The sequence below is a fragment of the Ochotona curzoniae genome, unplaced genomic scaffold (assembly GCF_017591425.1).
Source record: "Ochotona curzoniae isolate NIBS_2020 unplaced genomic scaffold, NIBS_Ocur_1.0 patch319, whole genome shotgun sequence".
NCBI classification, from domain to species: domain Eukaryota; kingdom Metazoa; phylum Chordata; class Mammalia; order Lagomorpha; family Ochotonidae; genus Ochotona; species Ochotona curzoniae.
Window position 1 is genome coordinate 95,195 of NW_024466883.1, and position 7,896 is coordinate 103,090.

Sequence of the window (7,896 nt, forward strand, 5' to 3'; positions counted from 1 at the left end):
AGGTTAAAGATAAGTATAAATACTATTAACCATAAATAATGATCAACAATGTATACCTAATCATGATTTTCTTTTCTTTTAAAAAACTATTTATTTATTTATTTATTGGAAAGTCAGATATACAGAGAGGAGGAGAGACAGAGGGGAAGATCTGCCATCTGATGATTCACTCCCTTAGTGAGAGCACTGGATTATTCAACAAGTGCCGCAATATCCAGAGCTGAGCCAATGCAAAGCCAGAAGGCAGGAGCTTTTTCCAAGTCTCCTACATGGGTGCAGGGTCTCAAGGCTTTGGGCTGTCCTCTCCTGCCTTCCCAGGCCACAGGCAGAGAGGAATGGAGGAGCTGCCACTTATTCCTGGTTCCCAGGACTGGCCTGTGCTAGGGGATGCAGACCCAGAGACTATAAGGCAGCTGTGTTGGCATCAGCCTTCCTTTCACTTACAACTCACTGCTTCCAAGGGAGAGCAGGAGGGCTGTGTCTTTAATGAGAAACTGCAAAGGGAAGGAGGGAGGGACAGAGGCCTCGGCCAGAATCACTCAGCCAAGGGGCTCAGCCCAGAGCAACAGATGGCTCGTGCTCACTGGAGGCACTCAACTGTCTCTACTTTCTTCTGGTCCTTCATCTTGAGTCCAATGTCCACCCTTTTCTCAAAGAAGTTGACCAGCACAGACTCCGGCAGGATGGAGGCCAGGATCTGCTTGAAGGAGATGCACCAGTCTGCGTCCATGGTGTTCCCAATGCGGGCAGTGGCTGTGGGGTTCTCACACTGCAGGGAGCCCATGCTGACCACTGAGTAGGAGGACATGGATATGTTGTATTTGGTTTCATCATCAGACAGGAGCTGGGAGGGTGAGCCCTGCCCCTCTCCACTGCCCCCCTCTACCACCGTCTGTCTCTCCTGTGGCACTTTTCCAAGGTGGGTGTCTCCACCAGCTTTGGTCCAGGGGTCCCCCGTGGCTGTCGGCTGGCATTCCTGTACTGGGTCCTGACAGAATTCCCTTGCAGGTGACTGAGGGTCCCCCGTGGCTGGCACTCCTGTACTGGGTTCTGAGGGGGTTCCCTTGCTGGTGACTGAGGATGCCCCATAGCTGGCGACTGGCACTCCTGTACTGGGCCCTGAGGGGGTTCCCTTGCTGGCAGTGGGGACTCATCCTCGGTGGAACTGCACTGGTCCCTGCTGGGAGTGCCACCCGTGGGCTTCTTGACACTGGGACTGAAGAACTTCCCCACCTCACTGATGCGGAGGAGGCTGGCCACTGTGGCAATGGCGTGGTACAAGTCCTGCTCCAGGGGGTCCTCACTGAACATGTTGTATAGCGTCTTGCACAGCTCAATGAATTGCTCCTATCAAGGGGGAAGGCAGAACAAGGAGATGGTAAGATGGCCCTGGTGTTCATTCCACACATGCTGCTGGTCACTGGAACTGGTGCCAGGATGTGGTCCTGTTTATCGGTGCCAGACCAGTGCTCTAGTCTTACTTCACACACGGGAATGTGGAGGCTCAAGAGTGGGGAAGGAGTCCAAGCAGTCACTCTGCCCTGCCGGGCTCTCCCCCTGCAGTGGACAGCAGCTCTGAGCTGGGCTCTCTGCTCCGACATGTGGTTCTGCTGTTGGAGATGCATGGCTGTGTGAACCCGGCCTTGACCATGGCTTCCTCCCTGGGGTCTGGCCTCACCCTTGGCCTTCTAGGCCTGGGAGAAAGCAACTTCAACTCTGACCTTCAGGGAAGCTCCCAGAGGGTGCTGCTGAGGGGGTGAGGGTGGTCTTGGGTCTCTAAACCACATCCTGGCCTGAGAGAGGGGTGAGACCACCCATTCCTCAGGCTGGAGAAGGCTTAGGCTCACAGGCTCACAGGGCCCCTCTGGGCATAGCCAGGGCCAGCCCAGCCCAAGCACTAAGGACAGGCTGTAGCTCAGGGACTGCCTCTGGCTACTTTCTGCAGCTGAACCCAGGGGTTGCCCCTTCCTGCCTGGGAGACCCTTGGGAAGACAAAGAAGCTGCTGTCCCCAGAGAGCAGGAAGTGGAGAGCAGACAAGCCTGTGTGCACAGAGTGCCTGGGCAGGGAGTGTGAGGAAGCAGCTGTGGGGTAACCTTCCCCAGGGCTGCTCAGACCTACCACTGTCCCTCCACCTGAACAAGCAGTCCCTGTGCAAATGGCCCCTGAGCAACAAGCTCCTGACTTTCCAGAATCCTCACTGGGACTCCTGGGCGCTCAAGTGAGCTAGTGAGTGATGAGTGCCACCCTGTGTGGACCCTGGGGCGTGGTGCTGACATGGCATGCTGGGCCCCGGTGTGCCTCAGGGTTCTGCAGAGGTGTCTGCTGCAGCCTCCAGCCTGGCCCATCTGGTTCATTTGGGGCAGATCCTTGATGGTCTCCTTCTGAGCCTCTCTCTCCTTGGCCCACATGCAAAGGTAGTGTCGGTAGTCTGGGGGGCTGGTCCCCTTCTCCTCTGTGAGTCAGGAGGAAAAGACATTAATCTTGGCCTGTCATGACAGAAAGAGGGCTTGAGCTTGGGGTCAGGGGGTGGGATGGGCCCTGTTACAAAGTACCTGCATCTGGGGAGGTGCTGATGGGGAGAATGCCCTGAAGAAGGGATGGCTCAATGGGATGAGGATGGTCCTGAGGCTGTGTTCTAGGCTGTGAGAGGTTGGCCTGAGGAGGTGAGAACTTCACAGGGGACACCAGGCACCACAGGGGACAGCAGGGCCTCCAGCCAAGGTCACTGACCTTCAGGGCATGCCTGTCAACTGGGGGCCAGGCAGTGGGGGAGCTTTGCAGAAGTGACGGGAGATGGACACAGCCCACATGAAACCCCAGACCTCAGCCCTGAGACCCTGACTGGCCGTCAGGGGAGAATGGCCTGTACCTGCTCGCTTTTCTTGGGTATCCTCGCTTCTGCTTCCTTCCCGATCTTCCTGTGGTAGTGCCTCTGCCAACCAGGAAATAACAACATGGAGCACATTCTTCTCCAGCTGGGACTGCAGCCCACCTCTGCCGAGGTCCAGCCTGTGCTTGTGCGGGAGCAGCCCCAGGTTCTGGTTCCCTGCACGGAGCCTCCTGCTTTGGCCTGACCCTGGGCTCTGCCCTCCGGTACCACGTCAAGGAGGGCCTGGGCATTTCCCCACTTGATCACTGAAAGCAGCAGTAGCTGTATCCCACTCCGTTTTTTTTTTTGTTTTCTTTTTCCAGAGGACTACAAGTCTCCCCCATATGCAAACAGCAATGCGGTGTGATGGACAAGCCTGAGAACTGATGAATCCTGTGGTTTCGTTGGGAAAAGGTCACCTGCGTGGGATCACACCTATGACAGCTACACCAGGAGGGAAGAAACTTGACAGACATGAACCCTGTGCTCAGCACATCCGCTGGAGGAGGACCACACTGTGCGGTTCACGTGTGAACATGAACCTGGGGAGGAACAAGCTGCCCTGGTCTCCCAGGCCTGCTGCCAGAAGACAGGCGAGGACAGAAGTAGCCCAGCCCTCAACTGCCTCAGTGAGCGTGGGTGACAGTGCAGGGGCCTGGGGTGCTGTGGGGTCTGAGGTCAGGGTTCTGCACCCAGAAGTACAAAGCACAAGCTTAAAGCTTCCCAGGTTGCCCAGGGTCCGTGTGTAACAGGAAGCACACCTGCTGCTTTGGCCTGTTACTGGAAGCCAAGGCCCTCCGGGTCTGTGAGCTAAGCCTTCACGGTCAGCAGGACCTGTGGGTCCTTCGACACACACACTATTTGTTTCCCCTTTGGGCCTGCCACATGACGTCACGGCACAGAGTGGTCGCCAGATGTGTCATCAAGTCCTTTCTGATTCTTAGGTGAGTTTGTAAACACCCAGTGTCTTTCAGGTTAAAGTGCAATCAGTGCCTCATACAATCCAGGGGTGTGGGGGCACGTGCTCACCTGGGGGAAGGTGCAGCTTGTAGAGCACCTTGAGCTTTTCAGTCATGTCCCCGTGGTACATCCCGCCTGTGGGAGAAGGCAGGAGGAGGGCATGATGAGAGGGGCTCCCCAGGACGGTGCAGGCTCCAGGGGGCTGGGACAGGACCTCCTCACAGCTGCAGAGGGCCCAGGAGCCAGTCCCAGGCTTCCTCAGAGTTATCGCCAGGCCAGCTCAGCCTTCCCTGAGGCCAGCTGCCCCAGCCCCACAAGGGAGGGAAGGATAGACTGGCCAGGGATGCCATGGGAAAAGGCCAAGGCAGGGTCAGGCCCCTGGAGGCACTCACTTTTGTTGTAGAACATAGTTTTAAGATGTGTATATCTTTAAAATAGAAAGGCAGATTTACCAGAGAGAAGAACAGAGAGAAGAAGATCTTCCATCCATTGGTTCCCTGGCTGGAGGTAAGCTGATCTGAAGGCAGGAGCCAGGAGCCTCTTCCATGTCTCCCATGTGGCTGCAGGGTCCCAAGGCCTTGGGCCATCCTTGACTGCTTTTCCCAAGCCAGAAGCAGGGAGCTGGAAGGGAAGTGGATCAGTCAGGATATAAACCAGCACCCACATAGGATCCCAGTGCATACAATGTGAGAATGTGTGCATACAATTTAGCCACTAGAGTATAAATCTTAATTTTTTTTCTTTTTTGCCTAACAGTCAACGCCAACCTAACTTGAATCCAGTACCTAACTTGAGTCAATCTGATCATTTGGAAGAAAGGTTCCCTTGTCCTGGGGCTACTGAGGGGATAGCGTGTCCCTGGAGCTGCAGACAGCCACGGACTCTGCAGGAAGCGCAGTTCAGAGAACGTCAGAGGGTGAGAGAGTGTACAACACTGCATCTGAGTCCCTGGATCCAGCCAGGCCTGACACTGTCTCCCTCAACTCTGCAGTTCCTTGAGCCCATGAACTTCTGCTGTAAGCTGCCTTGTGCTTTCTAAGGGAGTGTTCTGCCTAAACTCCAACAAGGCTTAACTTCTACCACTTAAGACTTCACAGCAAGTGCATGCACGGATGCTTCCAAACCCCTTCTCTTCCGGCAGGAACCTCTGTGCTGAGGATGCTCTTGGAAGACAAGGTCACAGTTACAGGTCCCGTCCCTGTTCTCGGCTCTCACCTTAAACACCATGTAAAGGTCTTCCAGCTCTTCAATGGAGAAGCCAATGTCCCCAGGTATGGCTCGGACCTAGAAGAAAGAGACAGGCTGGGCTGAGGGACTCTCAAGTGCCTGTTGCAGCAGGAGACAGATTGTCACAGGGACCAGGGCAAAGGCACGAGCTGCCCCTCAGTGTGGCAAGTCGGCCATCCCACTGAGGGCAGGGCCTTGCCCTGCTGGCCTCTTACCACCCAGCCTGCCACTCAGTGCAAGCTCCCTGAGGTCTGTGCCCTAGTGGGCTGAGAGTGGGGGACATGGGACATTGTTTAGTTCCTCCTGTCTGGACCTCTGCTGTGACCCAGGTGCCAGCTCTTGGGAAGGGGTCCTGAAACCAACAGCCAGCTGCTCTCAGTCAGCTGGAGCCATCCGTTTCTGTCACTTGTGACCTCAGAGTGAATGAAAGGTTTGTGGGGGGCACTGGGGAAGTGGGAACGAGGTTGGCAGTCAAGAGACCACAAGTAGATCCTGTGGCAGGGGCACCTGCACCCATCCAGGGATGTGGAGGATGAAGGCCGGAGGCAGAGGCACGGCACGCAGGTGCTCAGAGGGCAGCTGTGGGATGCTCGGGGCGAGGGGAGGGGACATGTGGGAGACAGAGGGTGCTATGCTTTGGGGGAACGGGGCTTCAGACAGGCTTCCCACTGGCCCATCTGGGAGCAGAATAAAACGACCATGTCCTCTCCCCGCCATGCCCCTGCCTGGTTCCACATATCCTAATGTTGACACTGGTGGTGAGGCAGCAGGGGAGTGTGCATCCTGCCCCACAGACAGGCCTGAGTGGGAGCCCCCCACGCCCACATACCACACTCCTCTTGGCTGTGTCCTCCAACGACTGGATCACTTTCAGCCTGTTTAAACCGCATCTGCTCAGTGTCGCTGGCCCGCAGGATGCTGAATTTCTGCAGGCAGGTGGGGATGATTAGGTGAGACAATGCACAGCCACGGGGTGCAGGGCTGTCACCCCCCGCACCTCCCCACTGAGTGCTGACCTCATAGGAGGCTTTGAGGAGGTCAAAGATGTCTGTCTGTGTGGGAGGCTCGTCTCCACTGGTCAGCAAGGCATGGAGGTGTGGCACTGGTGGGGAAGTACTCTGCTCATTGACCACATTGTCCAGACATCTGTGTGGGGAAGGGGTCAGACATGGAGACCACTCATAGTTATGGCAGACCCTCCAGGAGGATAGAGTGTGCCCCAGCAGGTACCCTGGCAAGTCAAGGATCTCCCCTCAGGCCTCAGGCCCTCCCTCACATTAGGCTCTGCACATGGAAGGTGCCGGGCTATCTTTTGGGGCACCATGGGCAGGGAGCCCCTTTATGTATCCAATTGGAGGGATGGTGTTGAGACCAAAGGATGGAGTCTCAGGAGAGCCAGGAGGGGTCTGCTGTGGCCGTGTGTGCAGCGGCCCAGGTAACCTGGCTTGTTTAAGGCCACACGTTGGGACCTAGCCTGGCCAGGACCCCCTGACCCCTGCTGTGGCTCCTGAGCAAGGCCACACTGTCTTGGGTAGGAAATGCATGGCAGGCAAGCTGTCTGGACCTCAGGGTGGACACACAGCTACCCAACCCAGCTCTCTGGAGGCACCGTGGCTAGAAGGGAAGCGGGGCTGCCGGGATAGAACCGGCGCCCATACGGGATCCTGGGTGTGCAAGGCGAGGACCTTAACCACTGCGCCACCGAGCCGGGCCCATCCTACTAGCCAGGAAAGTGCTGTGGATAGTCCAGTCCTGCCAGCACAGTGCCCCGCAGCCTCCCTGGCAACCTGGCTGGCCACAGGAGGTAGGGAGCCTCCAAGCAGCCACTCAGCTGCAGCCCAATGGCAGATGGGCTGTCCTGTGCTTACCAGGCAGCTCTGCCCCATGGCTGGTCCACCTACCTCCCATGGCACCTCAGGCGGTGTCTGCAGAGAGCTGAGCTCCTGTGCAGTCTGCAGTATCTGCTTCGCCAGTGTAAACCTCCTGCCCCGGTCAACACCCCTAAGCCCCTACCCCTTGAGGTCACCGTCTGAGCTGCTCACAGAGTTCAGCCAGCATCCCTGTGTCAGCAAGCAGCGCCTGTCTCATCAGTCCCCACCTGAGCCTCCTGGAGGGCACTGGGTACAGCCTGGCACCTTTTTCTGGGCAGCTCCTGACTGAAGGGAGGGTCTGACTCCTCCATGTCAGATGAGGACTGCCCATGGAAACACACTCCTCCTCCCAGCTCCAGTTCCGGGGAGTCCTTGTGCAGAAACTTCAGCCAGCGGCTCTCAGAGGGCTGTGTTGGGAAAAACAGGAAAGCAAGCCCTTTGACTGCAGCTCTTACACCCAGGGCTCAGGGATGGTGCCTGCTGGCGAGGCCTTGGAGAGGCAACAGAACCCCCGAATGTCCATGCTCCCTGACCCAGTGACCCCACACAGACAACAATGGCACAGAGATACTCGTGGCGCTGTAGACGCCATTGTTTAGAAAGTGTGGAGACAGGGCTCGGCGCGGTGGTGCAAGTGGTTAAGGTCCTCGCCTTGCATGCCCGGGATCCCATATCGGCGCAGGTTCTATCCCTGCAGCCCCGCCCCCCTTCCAGCTCCCTGCCTGTGGCCCAGGAAAGCAGTCGAGGATGGCCCAAAGCTTTGGGACCCTGCACCCGCGTGGGAGACCCGGAAGAGGCTCCTGGCTTCGGACTGGCATAGCAGCGGCCGTTGTGCTCACTTAGGGAGTAAATCATGGGACGGAAGATCTTCCTCTCTGTCTCTCCTCTCTGTATATCCGCCTTTCCAATAAAAAACATAATAAAAACAAATCTTTAAAAAAGAGAAAGATTTTCCATCTGCTCGTTCC

General features: G+C 56.9%; 1 long non-coding RNA gene across 1 annotated transcript; it reads right to left on the bottom strand.

Annotated features, from left to right (window-relative positions):
* Positions 1 to 516: 516 nt before the first annotated feature.
* LOC121167090 lies at positions 517 to 1,393 on the bottom strand. The gene is made up of 2 exons (XR_005885537.1): positions 1,234 to 1,393; positions 517 to 792 (listed from the first exon to the last, which is right to left on the bottom strand). It is a non-coding gene; the product is annotated as an uncharacterized LOC121167090 (long non-coding RNA).
* Positions 1,394 to 7,896: the final 6,503 nt, after the last annotated feature.